Source organism: Triturus cristatus, chromosome 5_1 (assembly GCF_964204655.1).
Source record: "Triturus cristatus chromosome 5_1, aTriCri1.1, whole genome shotgun sequence".
NCBI lineage: Eukaryota > Metazoa > Chordata > Amphibia > Caudata > Salamandridae > Triturus > Triturus cristatus.
The window spans coordinates 624,396,692-624,414,905 of NC_140587.1; the positions used below are offsets into that span (position 1 = coordinate 624,396,692).

At 41.7% G+C, this 18,214-nt stretch overlaps 1 long non-coding RNA gene across 2 annotated transcripts in view; it reads left to right on the forward strand.

Moving 5' to 3' along the window:
* The first annotated feature begins 2,054 nt into the window (after nucleotides 1–2,054).
* LOC146831289 (uncharacterized) overlaps nucleotides 2,055–18,214 on the forward strand; it is a 63,676-nt gene continuing 47,516 nt past the window's right edge. For both annotated transcript variants that reach the window (XR_014961260.1, XR_014961261.1), the window contains exons 1-3: nucleotides 2,055–2,187; nucleotides 2,720–3,048; nucleotides 8,255–8,477. This is a non-coding gene — a long non-coding RNA (uncharacterized LOC146831289). The remainder of the gene's footprint in view (nucleotides 2,188–2,719; nucleotides 3,049–8,254; nucleotides 8,478–18,214) is intronic.

Below are 18,214 nucleotides of genomic sequence, written 5' to 3' on the forward strand. Positions count from 1 at the left end.
CATGTACTACATTCTTCAACACACATTGCAAGAGGGACATGGCTCTAAGGTTAGTTTTTGTGCAGTAAAGTATCCATGTGTCACTGAACTTCTTGTCCATGCTAATTAAGGACACATCCAGCAAAAGATGTATTAAGAATCATCTAGTAGTGTATTACTGACACATACCTTTAGCATCAAGGTCAGAAAAGCTGGAAATTTCTGCCTCATCATATGGCTGGTGTCCACCAGAAAGATATGATACCTCCAATGTGCTAGATCTCAACAAAAGATACATTTATCACAGTGTCTATTATCAGCCTAAAACACTGTGGGACCGATTTAAATTAGGGCTGACGGCTGATGGGTCGGTCATGGCAATGGAGTCTCCCTAATTTACAAATGATCGCCAAGCAGGTGATCATTTATAAAGGCATTGGTAGGAATCTCTGTTACAGTTCCTGCTAATACATTTTACTGTTTGCTACAGGGCTGCAGCAGAATGAAGCAGCCCTGTAGCAAACAGTATCCTTTTTTCTTTTTGAAAAGAAAATTCCGGAATTTTCTTTCTGAAAATAAAATAATTAAAAAAGCTACCCTCAACCTGGGAGTCTTCTCCCATGGTGGGAGGAACATTCTAATGTTTTACTGTTCCTTACTGCCAGGTATATCCTGGCAGTAAGAAACATAAATTAACTGCTACATGTCCGCCAATCTAAATTGGGTGGGCGGACATGTAACCATTACTTTGATGGTCCTTACTCCCCAGGGCCATCGGAGATGTTTGGCCATGGAGTAGACACAGTAGTCTCCACCGTGGCCAAACTAAAGGTTTGCACTCAATTACATTTGGTGGGTGGAAAACTATATTGCCAGAGAGGGAACTCTATTGTCATTGCGACAGGGTACCTTCTGTGCCTTCTCCTTTGTGTTTCATTGTTTACCTGTCAATATGTAATACACATTTCACAGCTATAAAACTTGTGTCTGGCACATATCTTGGTGAAGGGAGATGGCACACATCCATCCATGTGTTTTTGATGCATTCACAGGGTTTAAATGTCTGCAATTGAAAAAGGTGATGACATTGTCAAAACATTTTCCACATATTTCTGCTCCTTCACACAAATATCATGGCGTGCACAACATATATATGCTTTCACTTTATTTTTTAAATGTAAAAATTGTGTTTGCCACTTTTAACATCTGAATGTCCTTTTTTGGCTTTCAAAATTAATTTAAAAAATAATTTGGAAAATAATACATTTGTAATGTATTAGTCATACATCCTTTTTTTTAAATATTGTTTTTGCCTAAAAGAGTGTCAGCGGAGGCGCTACTCTTGCATGTCACAATACTAACACAATACAAATATGTGTCGTTTTTAAACAAACATGACTGTCCTATTATTTTTAAATGTACAAAGAAAGTAGCCTCATTTTTGAGTGGCGGTGACACTCTTAACAGTAACCATACCATTATTTGAAGACATAAAATGGCTTCTGCCTGACCTCACTTTCAGGACATTTGTACGCAAATGTCCGTGGCGGAACTTGACCTACTAGTGGGTATTGTACTCCATGACAGACACATCCATATGCTAAATTGTGTGAAAGCAACCAATGGCTGTGTCCATCGCCGCTGACAATCACATCCATCGTGAACATGTATGAGACAGTTTGAAAACAATTCACTTGCTTACTAATACTGCAGCCATCAAGACCTCCTCTACTTTTGCCCCTGTTTCTGAACTCAGATGGTATGAGTTTCTGGGGAAAGGGAACCTGCCTTCAGTCTTAGGAGCTGGAGAAGCTGGCAGGGGAGGTCCTTTCCCTGTATAGCCAACTCTATGACTCATCATATCTGGGTCGGACTGCACACCTTATATTTGCATCACGTTCGTCCTTGTTAAACCTTTAAATTCATCGTTGCGTGCTCACTGGTGACGTGCTTAGCCCAAACTGCACGTTTAAAACTTCACCACATCTTGTTTGGGTGACTTTTCATTACGCGAAGTAAACGCGTGTATTATGGGAGATGTAGTGTTCCCAGGCAGGTTCGGAAGAGTAACGGGTGGTTGAGGTGGAAATCACGTGGCTACAGTAATAGGTCACGCGGGCTGAAAGCCAGGTTCAAATTTGGGTGGTGGTCTAAGACAGGTAACATTGTTTTGGAGATGGACAGAGAAGGACGGTTGTTAGAAAGCAGGTACGTTCATGAGGAGTGAAGTGAAAGCAGGATGGGGAGGGAATGGTATTCACGCTTGCATGCAGAGGGGAGATAAGGATTTATGAGCAACAGTAAATGAAAGAACTGTGTTGAAGGTGGGGAAGTAATGAGTAGAGAGTCGGGGTAAGGTTGGTGCAGGGAGGATGTGCATGAGTATTAATGAAAGGTGTTTCAACCGGGGAGGAATGCAAACGGGGAGTAGAAAGGGAAGTGCTTGGGGAAAGGGTCGTGGAGAGAGGAGGGGGAGAAAGAGAGATTAGGTGGGGTGTTGCAGTGAAAATGGTTTCACGCATGAGATATCGAACGGGTGGAATCTGGTTACATAAAAAAGTAAACAGACCGAGTGCTGCCAGAGGAAATAGGGGATTATCTCTTAAAATTACATCATTGAATTGCATGTGTTAATTAAGGAGAAATGAAGGACATTTTATAAGATAAAGATTTTTTAATGTGATTTTGCACATAAATTGGAGGATGATTTTTTTAATGTATGTTTTACTGTTACTTTCAGTTTCCCCTGACGAAGGGCCCACAAAGGCCCGAAATGCATTGGGTTCAAATAAACTGCTTCTTATGAATACAGCGCTTGTACGTGTTCTCAATTAGAGGTTCGGATGGCCCATTTTGAACATTAGAAACCTAGGAAATTGCATTCCTTGCATGATGGTTTGAAGAGTTTCAAGAGCGAAAGAGTGGATAACGAATGGAGTAAACAGGAGTAAAATGGCACAAAAAGGAAAGAGAAAAATTGCAAACGCAGCATTGGCAGTGCCATTGGTCCTGGGGTGAAAAGTCACCCCAACAAGATGTGGTCAACTCTATGACTCACCAGAGGAACAGGTACATGTTTGAACTGTGAATGTGAATCTGTCTACCATTAAAAAATTTCCTGAAACACAGGCTACAATGTCCCTTTAAGTTACTGACTGAAGTGTGCTGAATGATGTGATGTGTCATACATTTATTTCCTTATATAAGACCATGCTCTAGGGGATTTGTAAGCACTTTCCCATAAAAATCAAAAGGCCCCATTAATTAGTATGTGTTGTGTGCTCAATCCCAAGATAATGTTTGCTGTATATGTAAAGATATATCCATGTACACTTTTTAAATACCTGTGGAATGCATTAATGTCACATCATCTACCTCTGAAAATACATTCTAATGTATTTACAACTGTATGTGTAAATGTTTTCTGTAGCTACCAAATGAAAGTGATGTTTGCTACGTGTATAGTGCCTCAAGACTCTCAGACTAAATGGGGTTCTTAAAGCAGAAGTTTGGGCACTACCAGTAGCTCTCACACCCCTCAAGAGTGGTTGACAGCCTTGACATCAGTAATTAGATGGGCCCAAGGTCAGTTTTCCATCATGATCAACATGCTGCAGAAATCAGGACCTGACAATGAGCAATACTCAGTGTCAGAGTCATGGGCCAGGTTAGGGTAAAGTCACGAATGCAAAGGAATGAACAGACGCACTGAGGTATTGATGTCATTAAATGTGGTTCAGTGACAACAGAAGTTTGGAGGTGTGCGCACACAAATATCCCTGTATGGTAAGAAATTGAGAACATTTGAAATGGTGAGTTACCTCATTTCTTGAGGAAACACTTCATTTCGGTTTGACTCCCATTCAGAAGTGTTCCAAACTGCAGGCCATTTACTCCCGTTAGCTAGTATTCCCTGTGCCATACGTACTGATGCAAGACACAGTCCAATGTTAGAAGTTATATTTTTGAAGGGCAGAGAAATGTTCTGCCAAACACTTCTTATCATGGTACATTTTTCAGCACTTTTAAACAGGTCACTTCTAAAAAAGAGCTGTGTCTTGCATTAGTACTGCTGGCACTTTGAATACTGGCCACTGGGCGGAAGTGGGCTGCAGTCAGACAGTGAGTCTGTATGGTAAAATCTTGTGGCATAGGACATACTTTTTCTCATATGTGGTAGAGTTATATGATTGGCACAGATAAACAATTGTATGTCCTTATGAATTGGGGACATTTTATGGCGCAGAGACACATTCTAGCAAACCCTTCTTAACATTTACCAATTCTGCACCTTCATGTTCCCCAAAACAAATAGACATACAAATGTATGTTTGTGTCATCCATGTAACAGTAATACAGATGGGAAAAAATGTGTTCTGTGCCACAAGATTTTCATTTTACCACACAGACTGTGTCACTCGTACACATGTTCATACATCCCCCTAGAGTAAACTCTCACTGACACCCATGGCAGACCTTTCATAGTGCCTAGTCATGGTATGTATTTCCAACCAGAGTATCTGGCTCTATGGACTTCACGCATCAAGTCAATAAAGCTGGCCATGAGGGGATCCGCTAACAACATGCAAGTTGCTTGGCTGTGACTAGATCACAATGTTTTGCAGTGATCTGAAGTAGCTCACATCAATCGAAAATGTAGGTGACTCTGGCCTACCTGATGTCACTGTGCTGGAGTTGTGAGTGCAGGGCAAGGGATGAGGGTAGTCAACAGGTCACTAAAAAGTGTGCATTTAGATATTTGTTTTGCTCAGCATGTGAAGATGCACATATGCATTGGTAACTTATGAGTCATGCATGGGATAGTGTAGAGAAACTGTAAGACATCACTTTAGACAAACAAATATCACAAACCAATTTTTCAGTGAATACAAATTTTGGTACAACATTGCAGTATTTGTTGACACACACATTGATACATGAATACCTTTTTTGTGAATGCACTGTTCAAAGGTGGGCGGAATTTGCGAAATTCACTTTCGCAAATTATCGCGAAAATGTAAAAAATCTCCGCAAACACGCGGAAATATCGCGAAGATGCGAAAGTTTTTTTCCCGCCCGTTCGCGGTATGTTCTGCGTGGTCGCGGCTCGCCGACTTACCCATGCGGTTGCTTGCGGGCGCGGCCATCTTGTTTTCACTTGTCTCGCGGTGCATGATCGCGAGAAGAAAGACGTGATCGCGCGACGAATGATGTAACTGCGGGCGCGAACTGTCGCGAGACAGCGCAAATGGCTAACAACAATCCAACATCTCGTGGAGAACGCGACCGGATCGGGAAAACTTGTCGGCGAACGCGGGGATTCAGGTAAGGCGATCGCGCGCACGCAGGAATGTATTATTTTACAGTGCAAGCAAGCAAAAAATTTCCGGTAAAATGCGGATTGCGGAAATATTGACATGTTCGCGCTCTCCGCGGAACACGAAAATGTCAAATTAGCGCAATTTCCGCGAGCGGAACGGATTTTTAGTCCAGGCCTAGTTTTAGGTTGATATCCTTATACTGAACAAAGTTTATTATTCTATTCAACAAAGGAATTCAGAGGTGTTAGACAGTTCCTGTAGAAATGTAATGAATAGGTGAGAGACAAGATCATCTATATTATAGTAGCTTTCATGTGTAATGACCAACCCGTGACCAAATAGACAAGAAATGTTGCATACATGCTGGCGATTATGATAATGTCTAAACAAAGTTGGAGAACCTGAAGCAGGTGTATTGTGAAATCTGGTTAAATATATTTTAATCTATATTAATGAACAGTTCGAATTACACAGATACAATTATCTATCATATAAGTCTTCACAGCATCTCCGGCAGAAAGCAAAGGAGAGCATGGCCAAGAGGACGGGAAAGCAGCTAGTTACTGCAGTTCAGGTGTTGCCAATACCAGCGACAGCGAGGGACACAGTCTCATGGAGGGTCATGGGAGTGCTGTCGAGGTCCCCAGCTTTAGGTCATCTTCTTCGGAATCGTCCGCCAGTAACCATCCCCTAGTGGTGGAGAACCTGCAAGAAAGTGTTACACCTGTACCCTTGTCTATCACCCGAGTCCCATCTGTAACCTCCCTGTTGCTCCCCCATTTGGCTGCTCCTGCACTCCTAAAAAAGTGTGGTCTCCTTTGCCCCAGGAACCTGCCCCATTGGCTGCGTTCAAAGAGGAAGCTATTGGGCTCCTACGCATGATTGTTGTAGGGCAGATTGCCATCCTAAATGTCACCCAGGGGCTTAGCTCCCAGATGCAGCACATATCAGCTTTCCTGGAAGGCCTTCACAGTGGTATGTCTGCCCTACAGGGGTTGTTTCAGGCTCTGGCCTCCTCTCTGACTGCACCCTTGCAACCTGCTCATACTCCTGCCCCACCTCTCACCCCTTCCACATCTTCATTCTTCATGTCCTGCTTTGTCCAAAGCACTTGCAAACATTAGCATGCAGACACTTCAACAGGCCCCTGCAGCACACTCACACAGAGGAGGAAAGAAGAAACAGAGGCACACTGCCAAATATGCATACACCACACCCACCACCTCCAAGACACTCATCAACCCCTCCATTGACACACCCACTGACAGTGCACTCACTACTAGAGAAACAATCACCACCCCCTCCACTGATACACCCACTGACAGCGCACCCACCACTACAGGCACCCACACTACCCCATCCACTGACACACCCACTGACAGAGCACCCACTACCACAGACATACTCACCACCCCTCCACCGACAGTGTACCCACTACCAAAGACACACCCACAACACCCTCCACTGACACACCAACTGACAGTGTACGCACCACCACAGATACAACCACCACCCCTCCACTGACGCACGCACTGACAGCACACCCACCACCCCAGACACATCCTTGACACCCATCACCAACACACTGAGAGACACTGCACCAAATCCCACACACATGCACCAACCTCTCTACATGCACCACACCAACCACCCACGCCTGCACACCACACACATTAGGAAGCACACTTCAGAAAAACAAATGCCAACGCTCACTTTCGCAACACACACCTAGCAAACGACAGACCACAAAACACTCAGCACATACACCAGACCCAGAGGTACATGCACTCTCAACACACACAGCAGACATATCTACTCCCTCTCCCTCCAAACCTCAACCCCTCCCAAACATCCCACCCATTTCCCCGAGAGGATTTCCTGTTTACCCTTACTCTAATGCCATCCACTTTCCAACCCCCCTCCAAAATAAAAAAAATCTCTTCCTCCTCCTCCCAAGACTATTTCTAAAAACAAACCCTCTGTTCAGAAACCCAAACCCAACCCTTTTCCTCCCAAGACCCAAAAGTTGTGGTAAAAAAGGAAAAGGCTCCCCTGCCAAAACCTAACACCGCTTCCCCTCCCAAGCCCAAAAGTACAGATGAAAAAAAGGGAAAAAAATCTTCCCTGCCAAAGCCCAACATTCCCTTCCCCTCCCAAGCCCAAAGGTTCTGATGAAGAAAGAAACAAGGCTCCCCTGCCAAAACCCAACCCCCTTTCCCCTCCCAAGCCCAAAACCTCCCATTCCAACACCACAACACCCCCTACCATGTAAGATCTAGAGGTGCTTGCTCTGCAACACAGATGCCCCTTCCTGAGCATGTCCCTTTGACAGTCCCTTAGGAGGCAAGTTGTTGTGCCAGTGCACAGGAGTGCAAGAGACACGTATTTACTTTGGACTGGCAGTTTGCCTCATTTATTTTTTAGAGTGGTATCTCAGTTTTGCAAATAAATGTTTATTTTCATCAAGTTCGTCATTTAATTCACAATTGTTTAACTCCTAGTAATGTTTCTAAATAAAATGTGTAGACTTCTTTTTCTTTACCACAGTGACATGTACTCTTGCTAGATTAGTTAATGTGTACTTGGTTAAGTACATACATTGGTTAACATAGTATGTGATGGCCATTTGATGTCAGTGCAGGTTTTCATCTGAGTAAGGGCCACTGGAACCAACTAATTGATGTTGAACCTTTGTTTTTCTAAATGTGTTACTGTAGGTGTGTTAGTTTGCCCTTGATTCCTGCTCAGTCTGTGCACATATGCATTACACCATATCAAGTATTGTGACTATTGAATTTGGATAAGGTACAAGACATGCAGTAGACAACGGGTAAAGTTCCACTGAAATTGATTTTAGTGCTAATGAATAAGCTTAAGGGTCCAGATTGTGTAGTGCAATTTGTACATCTTTTTACATTGCACTTCCCCCAATGCGTATATTTTTGATGTTACAGGGAAACAGAAATTCACAGGCCATGGCCTTGGGGAAAGTAGGGTGGAATCCACCAAAATGTTTACATACCTGGGATCTTGATTGATGGCGCCGGTTCTTGGCAAGAGGCTGTTAAAAGCAGGAGTCTTCTTTTTATGAAATCAACTGCTGCGGTGGTCAACATTGGAAATAAACTAGAAAAAAGGCCTCCTGAGATACTCCTAAAGATATATAAAGCCAAATGTGTGAGTATTGCTATTTTTGGGGCAGGTGTGTGGGGTTTTAGTGACGCAGACTGTATACAGTGTGTTGAAAACTTTTTTTAAGGTTTGTTTTAGCTGTACCCAGCAGTATTCCTGTTTATAATTGCCACAGTGAGTTGGGCATTCCATATATCGCGGACACCATCAAAACCCAACCAGTATTACTCTGGCACAGGATTTGGACCTCAACCAGTACGGTTTTAAGTCAAGAAATATTAAAGGACTCTATAAAGCTGGATCATGCGACTAAGATCCTTTGGTTGAAATACATAAAAAATGTTATGTGTGATCTCCGGCATCCAGAGTATTATAATTGCCCTGAGTCAGTTAACTGTATATCCAGGAAAGAGTTAAAAACAAATTGTATGAGCCATCTGGAAGAAAACAGACTTACTCTGGAAATTACCCAGCAAACTGTTGTACAGCATCAATTGATTTTAATCACATATGAAATTCAGTCCAATTTATTATGCTGTCTAAAAGGTTATGATAGACACGTGTTAACACGGTTTAGATTTTGGACTTTCCACCGATTGATCATCTATCCTAACAGAAATGACTGGTCAAGAGAGCTAATGATGATGATTTATCCCCACAATCTTCAATTCATGTGGTGCTTTTTTGTAAATGATATGCAAAAGAAAGAGTGAGATTGATTTTGCCGCTTTTAAAAGGAGGGGGCTGGAGGCAATGCTGACCAGCCTTCCTATACCTGCAATTACTTGATAGCTTTTATAGTGTAAGTGCAATGGCTAGCTTTTTAAAAATTGTACTCAGAGTAAGGAAGATTGTTAGGGGCTAACTGTCAGAATTAACCAAAATTGAGTAAATCATGGGCAGTGGTACCGCAGGTTTGATAAAATGCATAATATTTTCACCTGACCTCTATACAACTGCGACAATTTTACATCCCAGACCCTTTTTATGGTAGATGAATTATTTTTAACAATGAATCATTTTACATATTTTAAAAGTGTTTTAGTATGGTTTTTTTTAACTGTTATATCTGCTTTTATGATTTTATATGACTAAAATAGAATAAAGCTTAATTTGAATTGAATTGAATTTGCTGTTACAGTTTTCTTACATATTTAAACACACCTGTATATATTTTCTTTTTTGGTTTGTTATCCTTTTTTGTGCAACTGTATATTTCTTTGAAGGCAGCTTGCTCCAAATATGTATGTCCAATGTGCTGATTTTGGTGTGTTTCTTTAAATGTCTTCATCTATCAATATTTCAGACATATGAATTGTATATTGGTATTCTATTGCTTGTAACTATGATTTTTTGTAACAAGATTACAGTATTTCAGTTCTGTGGTAATTGAAAAGGTAACAGTTAAAGGTGTTGCTTACCGTTGATTCTGTCCGTGACTGCGTTGATTTTCTTGGACCTCAATCAGCAGAATCCGGGGCACCAACTGGTAGATAGGGTTCATGGCTGTGAGCGAGAGTAAATGTGAGGAAAGGTGTGTTTGTGCCTTATAGACATTCCAAACCACCAACTCATGTGTGGCGGCTTGACCTCTACAGTCATGTCGGCGGAAAGGCACATCGTGATTGGCCGGGCAGTGAACGTGGCAGTCCAACCTCTGACAGCCGCTTTGGCCTCTTGCACCGTCAGTGTGATGAACATCCCAGACGGCAGGACCGTGACGGTATTTACTCCGTCAAACAGCCAACATTGTAATACAGAGGGCGAACCACCAGGTAGGCGGGTGGGAAGCTTGCCAAAAAAGCGCACTCTGTTCAAGACCCGCCAACATCTAAATCTGGACCTTGTTGTTGTGTCATGTATATTTGACACACGCGACATTTAATACTATATGTCTTGTCGGAGTCAAATATACATTGTATTAGGTTAAATACAGGCCTAGACATACATTCACAGAAATGGAAGCAACCACAGGCACCAAGACCACACTCCTCGCCACCACAGATGACATAAGCTCCCTTCTCAACCGGGGTAAAACCACAGCCCTTATTCTACTGGACCTCTCAGCTGCCTTCGACATCGTCTCCCACCGCTCCCTAATCGCAAGACTCCACGACACCGGCATCCGCGAAAAGGCACTGGACTGGATCCATTCCTTACTTACTGCCTGAACATAGCGAGTCAGACTACCCCTGTTCCTCTCAGAACCTACCGAGATCAGCTGTGGAGAGCCCCAGGGCTCCTCCCAGAGCCCCACCCTCTTCAATATCTACATGGCCCCCCTCGCAACCATCATCAGAAGCCATAGACTCAACATTGTCTCCTACGCCGATGACACCCAGCTGATCCTCTCCCTCGCCAACGAACCCTCAACCGCCAGAACCAAATTCCACAGCAGAATGAAGGCTGTCGCCACCTGGATGAAAGACAGCTGCCTCAAGCTCAACTCAGACAAGATCGAAGTAAACATATCCTGACACCGGCCCACGAACGCAACCTCAGCGTCATACTGGACTCCTCGCTCACAACAAACTGCCAAATCAACACAGTATCCTCACCGTGCTTCCACACACTCTGCCTGCTTTGAAAGACAGAATCCAGAAAGACGGTAACCCTCTCACTCATCACCAGGAGACTTGACTAATGCAATGCACGCTACGTTGGCGTAACCCAGAAACAGCTCAGGAAACTACAGAATGTCCAAAATGCTGCAGCCAGACTGGTCCCCGACATTCCCTGCCACAGAGCCACATAACACAACACTGGCTCAGTTTTTTTCCAACTGAAAAACAGGCGCACATACATGCCGTTGGTTACCAAGCCGCAATAATGGAAACGAGTATTGTATAAAACTCTTTTGAACGTTGGACCTATGACAGTCTGCTGAAACAATCATGAGCTTTGAAAACGTACTGTGACTTTAATGAGCCCTGAAGAATTCTCTATGTGAGACGAAATGCGTCTGCTTTGGTCCTTTGAATTTTAATGGGAAATTTAATAAAGAACAACTTTGAACAAAGAAAACAGCTGGAATCTGGAAGTCTTTTTGTGTGCTCACTGCTTCGAAACTGCTTTGATGATACATTATAGAATGCTTAGCCCATTGCTTTAATGTTTGTATAGGAATCTTTTCCTTATTAAGGAGTATAGAGGGAAGTGCTCCTTGGTTCTTTGCACTGTTATTTATTGTCAGGTGCGGATTGCTATAGCCTCTACCCTCAGTTTGTTTATATTTCATATTTTGATATACTTTGGCCACACCTTCTCCTCTGTCACACATAATATATGCCACTGTGCCTCTAATGGAATATTCAGGCCTTTCACCCATGCCATAACCTGTGCCACCTCCCGCCAATACAGTTGAATTTTGGGACAGTCCCCAAAAAATATGAAAGCATTACCCCACTGCTCCACAGCCCCTAGCCAATTGATTTAAGTTGCAGCCTCCCAGCCTATTCATGAGTACTCTAGAGGAATATCTACCTCTGTGGGACTCTGAAACACCTCTACCCAATCGTCATCCTCCAGCATCTCTACGTCTATTTCCCATGCCTCCCGCAATGCCCCCAAGGTGTCCAGTGAATTATTCATGATCTTCCTATAAGTTAAGGAGGTGGTGTTATCCATCACTGGGTCTAGCAATAGCTGATCCTCCAGGGGCATGTAGTCTGGCAGTGTTCCCCCTAAGCACATGTCTAGGCAATGCAAGTCCCAGCTGTAGATATTGGAACCTTTCTGAGTCGGTCATCTGGTGTTCTGCCTTCAGATCATCAAAAGGGAATATTGCTTGGCCCCTACAGACATCCCCAGGATGGTCAATACCTAGTAGTCTCCATTTATGGAATCCCAATAGATTGCCTACTTCCTTCAGCAGGTCGCTATCCCACAGCAGGGTCTTACCCATAAGTTTGTCTTCCCACCCAAGGAATTTAGTGGTCTCCCGCCATGTGCAGACTGCTGCTTTTATGTGCAGTGGCAGTAATTTATGAAGTTCCAATAGTGAGATCATGAGTAAACCAATGTAGCCCATATGCTTTTTCAAAAAGTTATGGTTGATGTGCATGTAGTCGTGTACAGACATTTGCCCATAACGATTTTTACGTGTCTGTGTCTAAATGTTTCTTATTTAAGTAAGAAATGATTTGGCATAAAACACAGGAAAGGTTGTATTGTTACAAGTGTGTGCATTATTATTACAATGCCCCAACTGTGAGGGCACCCTATGTTTAACGGAAGCCTTTGGTTTTTGCTTCTGCCTCTCAAGTTAACAGCAGAAGAAATAAAAATGTTCAGTGTTATTTAGCACATCAGGTAAAACCACTTTTCTGTGGCCTTGAGTGGGTTTGTACATAACTTTCACATAAGGCTGCATCCTTCTTACAAGACATTTCAGGCTGGAAAGCATTCCATGAGCAGATCATGGACATTCGCTTGCATGAACTCAATGTTTTCCACACATTTCCAGATTGAATTCAGCTACTAACTATGTGAATGCATAGAAATAGTGTGGACCATAGACCCAGGCATGACACTGGGACACACGTTTTGCACTCCTTGTTAGTTCCTTTGTCAGTATGTACTACCATCTGCAGCACAAGTGGAAAGAGGACACATAACTTAGGCTTATTATTAATTATGACTTAATGCCTACCTGGCAATAACAATTGCATCCTATAACACAGACACCCTTGCACTATGGTACAAGGGGGCCTGTGTTGTTGGTAGACTGCACACAGTGCCCAAGTGCATGGATAGACTAAGAATGCTCCATATCTTGGCTAGTATGGTGGATGTCTCTTCTCTCCCTTTAATGAAAAACAGCATAGCACAACAACTTTGGTTGCTGAGCTGCATTGCATGGGGGATTAATACATATGACCTCCAATGGTACCCAATTGTCTATCTGTTTAGTTTGTTTGCAATCACTATGTGAACATTGAATACTTTATTAATGGTATATTTGGATATTGCAATTTGACTTACCAATCAGTAGCCCATTTCCATTTTTCCCATTCTGGAACAGCTCATGTATGGTGCTGTGTCTGAATATATAGACATCAAGGGCACTTCGAGTGCACTTGGCCAGGACATTAGTGTGAGTCCATTATGGTCCACAATCAACTGCATATTAATTAAATAGTTATGTTTCCGATTGCTACGAATTTGTTCAGCAATTGCAAGTGGCACCAATTGCACATGGGTGCAAACTAATGCACCAAGAACATGAGGAAATCCCGCAATGTTGTAAAACCCTTGCTTGGTAGCAAGTTGTCGTAGGTTTGTTTTGGAAAAAAGCAGGTATTGTGGAGTGCGCTTGATGCATTCAACACAGATGGCAGGAATGCAGAAAAAGCACCCTACCAGCCAACATGGCAGAGGTCTGCTGGAAAGACGCAGAGCACAACATTTGTAGCACAGCCTTCAATGTCACATGTGGTTGGATGGCATGAGTCCTTCCGGTAGCTGATGAAGAGTTAATGAAATCTTCTCTAACTCCTCCAGGATGTACTCCTTCTTGAGTCTGTATTGAAAGATCGCCTCCTCTTCCCTGAGATCAATGAGAATGATCCTTTGTCTGAACATGTGCGTCTTCCTTCTGTGCTGTCACTGTTGTTATCTCGCACCAACTCCCAATTGCAGAATAACTACCATTAAACTACCATTAAACTGCTGATATTTTAGTATATCCCACTGTGTTAAGGATGCATTGGACTTTGTGTGGGAACACCTATTTCCAATAAATTGATTTCTGCGTCATGAATTCGAATGAAGCGCAGCCCTTGCACCACGCATGTTACTAAAAACTTTGCTTGGTAAATCCAACGTAAGTCCTCGCATAACCCAAGGGCAACGCAAGGCCTTGACAAATCTATGCTCCAACTCCTACTATTCGATTTAAAAAGATAAACCACATAAGTGTTAGAGGTTTTTTTATTAATTTTAAAGCAGACCCCATCCATTGTTCAATACCCGTAGCCACATTGACAACAATAACAGTACAGGAGACATGTACAAATAAAGTCAATGCAGTTTAAGCAGAATTTAAAGAGTGTATCTGTTTTTTTCTATATGCTTAGGTACAACAGGTAGCAGTTGGTCTGAGACACAAAAAAATATGTGAGCTTGTATCAATGCAGTCAATGCAGCCTGGGTACGCCTTGAACAGTAGGAATCTCATTATTAATAGCTGCTTAATTCAGCTGGGGCCATTAATGGCAGTTACCAGCCACATACACATGTTGAGTTTGACAGGAAAACAAGGGAACTGCTCTCGTCTGCAGAGAAACTGAGGCTTTTCCAGGGAATCGGACCCAGCATTATAGATTTTTCTGGTAATTCCTCATTTTACAAGAAAGGTTCTGGGTTCCACCTGTAATAATCATTAATTAGACACCAAGAGTTACCAGCATCCGCAGTATCTGTAACTGTGGGTGAAGTGGGTTCAACAGGCTCAGCACTAAGAAACTCGTAAAAACCTTTATTAAGGCCAAATATGTGTGTCATAGCTGGGAGCCCAACTTGCAAAATTAAACATGTTATTCTATCACAGGTAAATTAAGCCAATTCATGCAAACCGCAGAAAATTCAAGTTGGACCACTAGATACAAATGTGTTTCAGCTTTACATACTATTGTATGACTACCAAAGTGAAATACATCCAATTTGTTTTGAAGATGGTTTGGGGTAATGTTTGCTAAATTCCATGCTAAATGAAATCTGAGCACACCACAGTGAAAGTTTTTTTTTTTATTGAAGTCTAAAAACAGATTACATTTACACATCTGATACATGAAAGAAAAGAAAATATATCAACCCGAAATTCAAAACACATTGCATATACAAGAAGTAAAATACATCCAGATTTAGAAAAGGATTGCTAAAACCAGGGCTCAACTGCCGATAAAATCCGTCAAGAATATGTGTCCATGTACATAAAATTAGACCCAATCCTGCCTCCAAACTCACTGGTTCTTGCTACACCAATTTATATCAGGATGATAATAATGATAATAGACCCCAGGACTTTTTAATCAAAATAAGAAGACCATATTTTCGTGAATTTTTTGAGACCCCCTATTCTCATAGCGTATATGCGTTCGCTTCGCTTAACCGCCCGCATCTTATTGACCCATTCCATTAGTAAGGGGACTAAATCTGTTCGCCATTTCTGTAATAAAAGAGATCTAGCTACTGCCATTGCGATATATACAAGTTTGACCATCTGGTCTGGGAGTAGAAGATCTGGGTCATAACCAATAAGGATCACTTTATCATATCTTAAACATTGCAAATCACATTCAATTGCAAGAAAACCAAAAACATCTTCCCAAAATGTTTGAATTTTTGAGCACTGTAACATAGTATGAGTCCAATTAGCTGCCGGGTGACTGATACATCTAAAACAATGATCTGAGGAATTAGGGTACATTTTCTGCAAAACAGAAGGTGTGCGATATGCTAGCCATTTACTGAAAAAAAGCATCCTACGCCAATTTGCACCTCTAAGTGTGTTAAAATTTAATCTATTAATCGTCATCCAAACATTCATAGAAATTTCAACATCCTCCTGGTCAGACCAGTTTTTAATTGCTTTCTGTGCAAGATCCAAACTCTTAACCGAGGTTAAGCATTGTTTCCACTGACCCGGTTTCCTGTCAGATACTACTAATAGTAGATCATTGATTAACTGGCTTGACCCATTCAATTGGGAAATATCTAAATCTGAGAACAATTTGTATAAAATATTATAAGATCCCAATAGAATAAAATCATTCGGAGCTCGCTGTAAGATTTCATGCTTAGATAGCCATTGACTTTTTTGCAGAAAATCACCTACTTGGCGGAATCCTATCATAGCCCATTTTAACGCAAGTTCGGTAGAGGATACCATCCCGGCTAAGGGGAGTATCCCCGCCAAAAGAGTACCTGAGTTAATGGCCAGGATAGAATATCTCTTAAACAGTGCTTGTTGTTTTTTGAATACCCAATGGAGGCACTTATACCTAACCAGTTTAGGAGATTTAAAAATTGCAAGCGGTGATTGAATCTAATTTTCTTTAAGCATAAGATCCATAAAACTATTAATGAAAAAAATGTACTTGTGACGGAGGCTTAAATCTCGATAAATATTGTGCAAAATATGCATAATAGTAATCCTCAAGATTTGGAAGCGCTAGCCCTCCTTGTTCCTTCTTCTCGTATAAGATGCTTAGTGCAATGCGTGAAGATTTCTTTGCCCATAGAAAAGTGGTAAACATTGACTCTATTTTAGTAAAAAACAAACTTGATAAGGTGCATGGAATAGCTGAAAATAAAAAATTAAAAAGAGGTAAGACTGACATTTTAATAAGTGCAACTCTCCCTAAAATCGAAATGGGAAGAGAGCTCCAGCGCAACAACAAAGCTTGAGTTTTCTGAATTAGTGGCACATAATTCAAATGGTACAGATCGGAGACTAAATTCGAAAAATACACCCCGAGATATCTTTTCGGGTTAGAATTAATACTAAATCGAATATCTATATGTAAATCGCTGGTCACCCCGCCACATTGAATAATTTCAGCTTTATTTTTGTTAATACGATATCCCCCTAATGTCTCAAAAGCCTCAAACAATTGAAAAACTCTAGTTTGAATTTCCATCTCTGGCTTAATCAGGAGCATTATGTCGTCAGCATAAAGCTTCAGTTTTGACATTGATGGAATTGGGGGAGAAATTACTGGACAGTTCCTTATTGCAGCCGCCAATGGCTCAATAAAAAACGCAAAAAGAACTGGCAACAAGGGGCACCCCTGTCGCGTACCACGTTTCACTTTAACCTGACCAGCTATTGAGGTGTTAATAATTATATTGGCTTCCGCATTGCCATATAGTCGCTGGATCAGGGACAAGATTTTTCTGGGGATGCCGAAATGGTCTAAGATCATAAATAGGGTCTCCCATACCACTAAATCAAAAGCCTTTTCGGCGTCAAATAACATCACCAAGGCAGCTGTTTTATGTATCTCAAAATAATCAAGTGCTTCCGCCGGATAATGCGTATTGGTAGCTAATTGTCTCCCTGCGATGAAACCATTTTGGTTGTTATGTATCAAGTTCGCAGCGTGTTTATTAAATCGAAGGGACAGAAGCTTGGTCAAAATCTTGTAGTCCGAATTAAGTAATGTTATTGGTCTATAGGAATTTGGATCTTCAATATTTTTCCCTTTCTTTGGAAAACTCACTATATTCACTTGATGGAAGGATTCTGACACCTCGCCACCTTCTAACATAGAGTTTAATAATTGGAGAAAAAATTCTGCAAATGAGCTTAAAAAATCCTTATAAAATTCGGGTGGAAGTCCATGTGGGCCACAGGCCTTTCCATTTGGCAGATTTTTAATTACGCCTTCTAGCTCTTCCATCGTAAAAGGTCCTTTCATACCGATATATTCAGTCTCAGAAAGTTTTGGTCGATCATTCTCAAGTAGATGTTTTTTTAGAGAGCTCATATCTACATTTGCTCGAAGCTATAAATAGAGCCATAATGTTGGACCATTATTTCAGCTATTTTAGCTGGATCTTCAAAACATGTGCCTGATAAGGGGCATTTTATTCTTTTAATCAGATTGGAAGCGGCTTGTTCCTAAGCCTGTCACGTTAGGAACCTGCCAGTAAAATTACTCTACTCGTAGATTTTTTTATTAGATTTCTGGAACAACACCTCACTTTGAGCATAGTAGTTGGAGCTAAGTTCATGTTTCGCCTGGACCAAGAGATCTTGATTAGTCGGAGAGCGATTA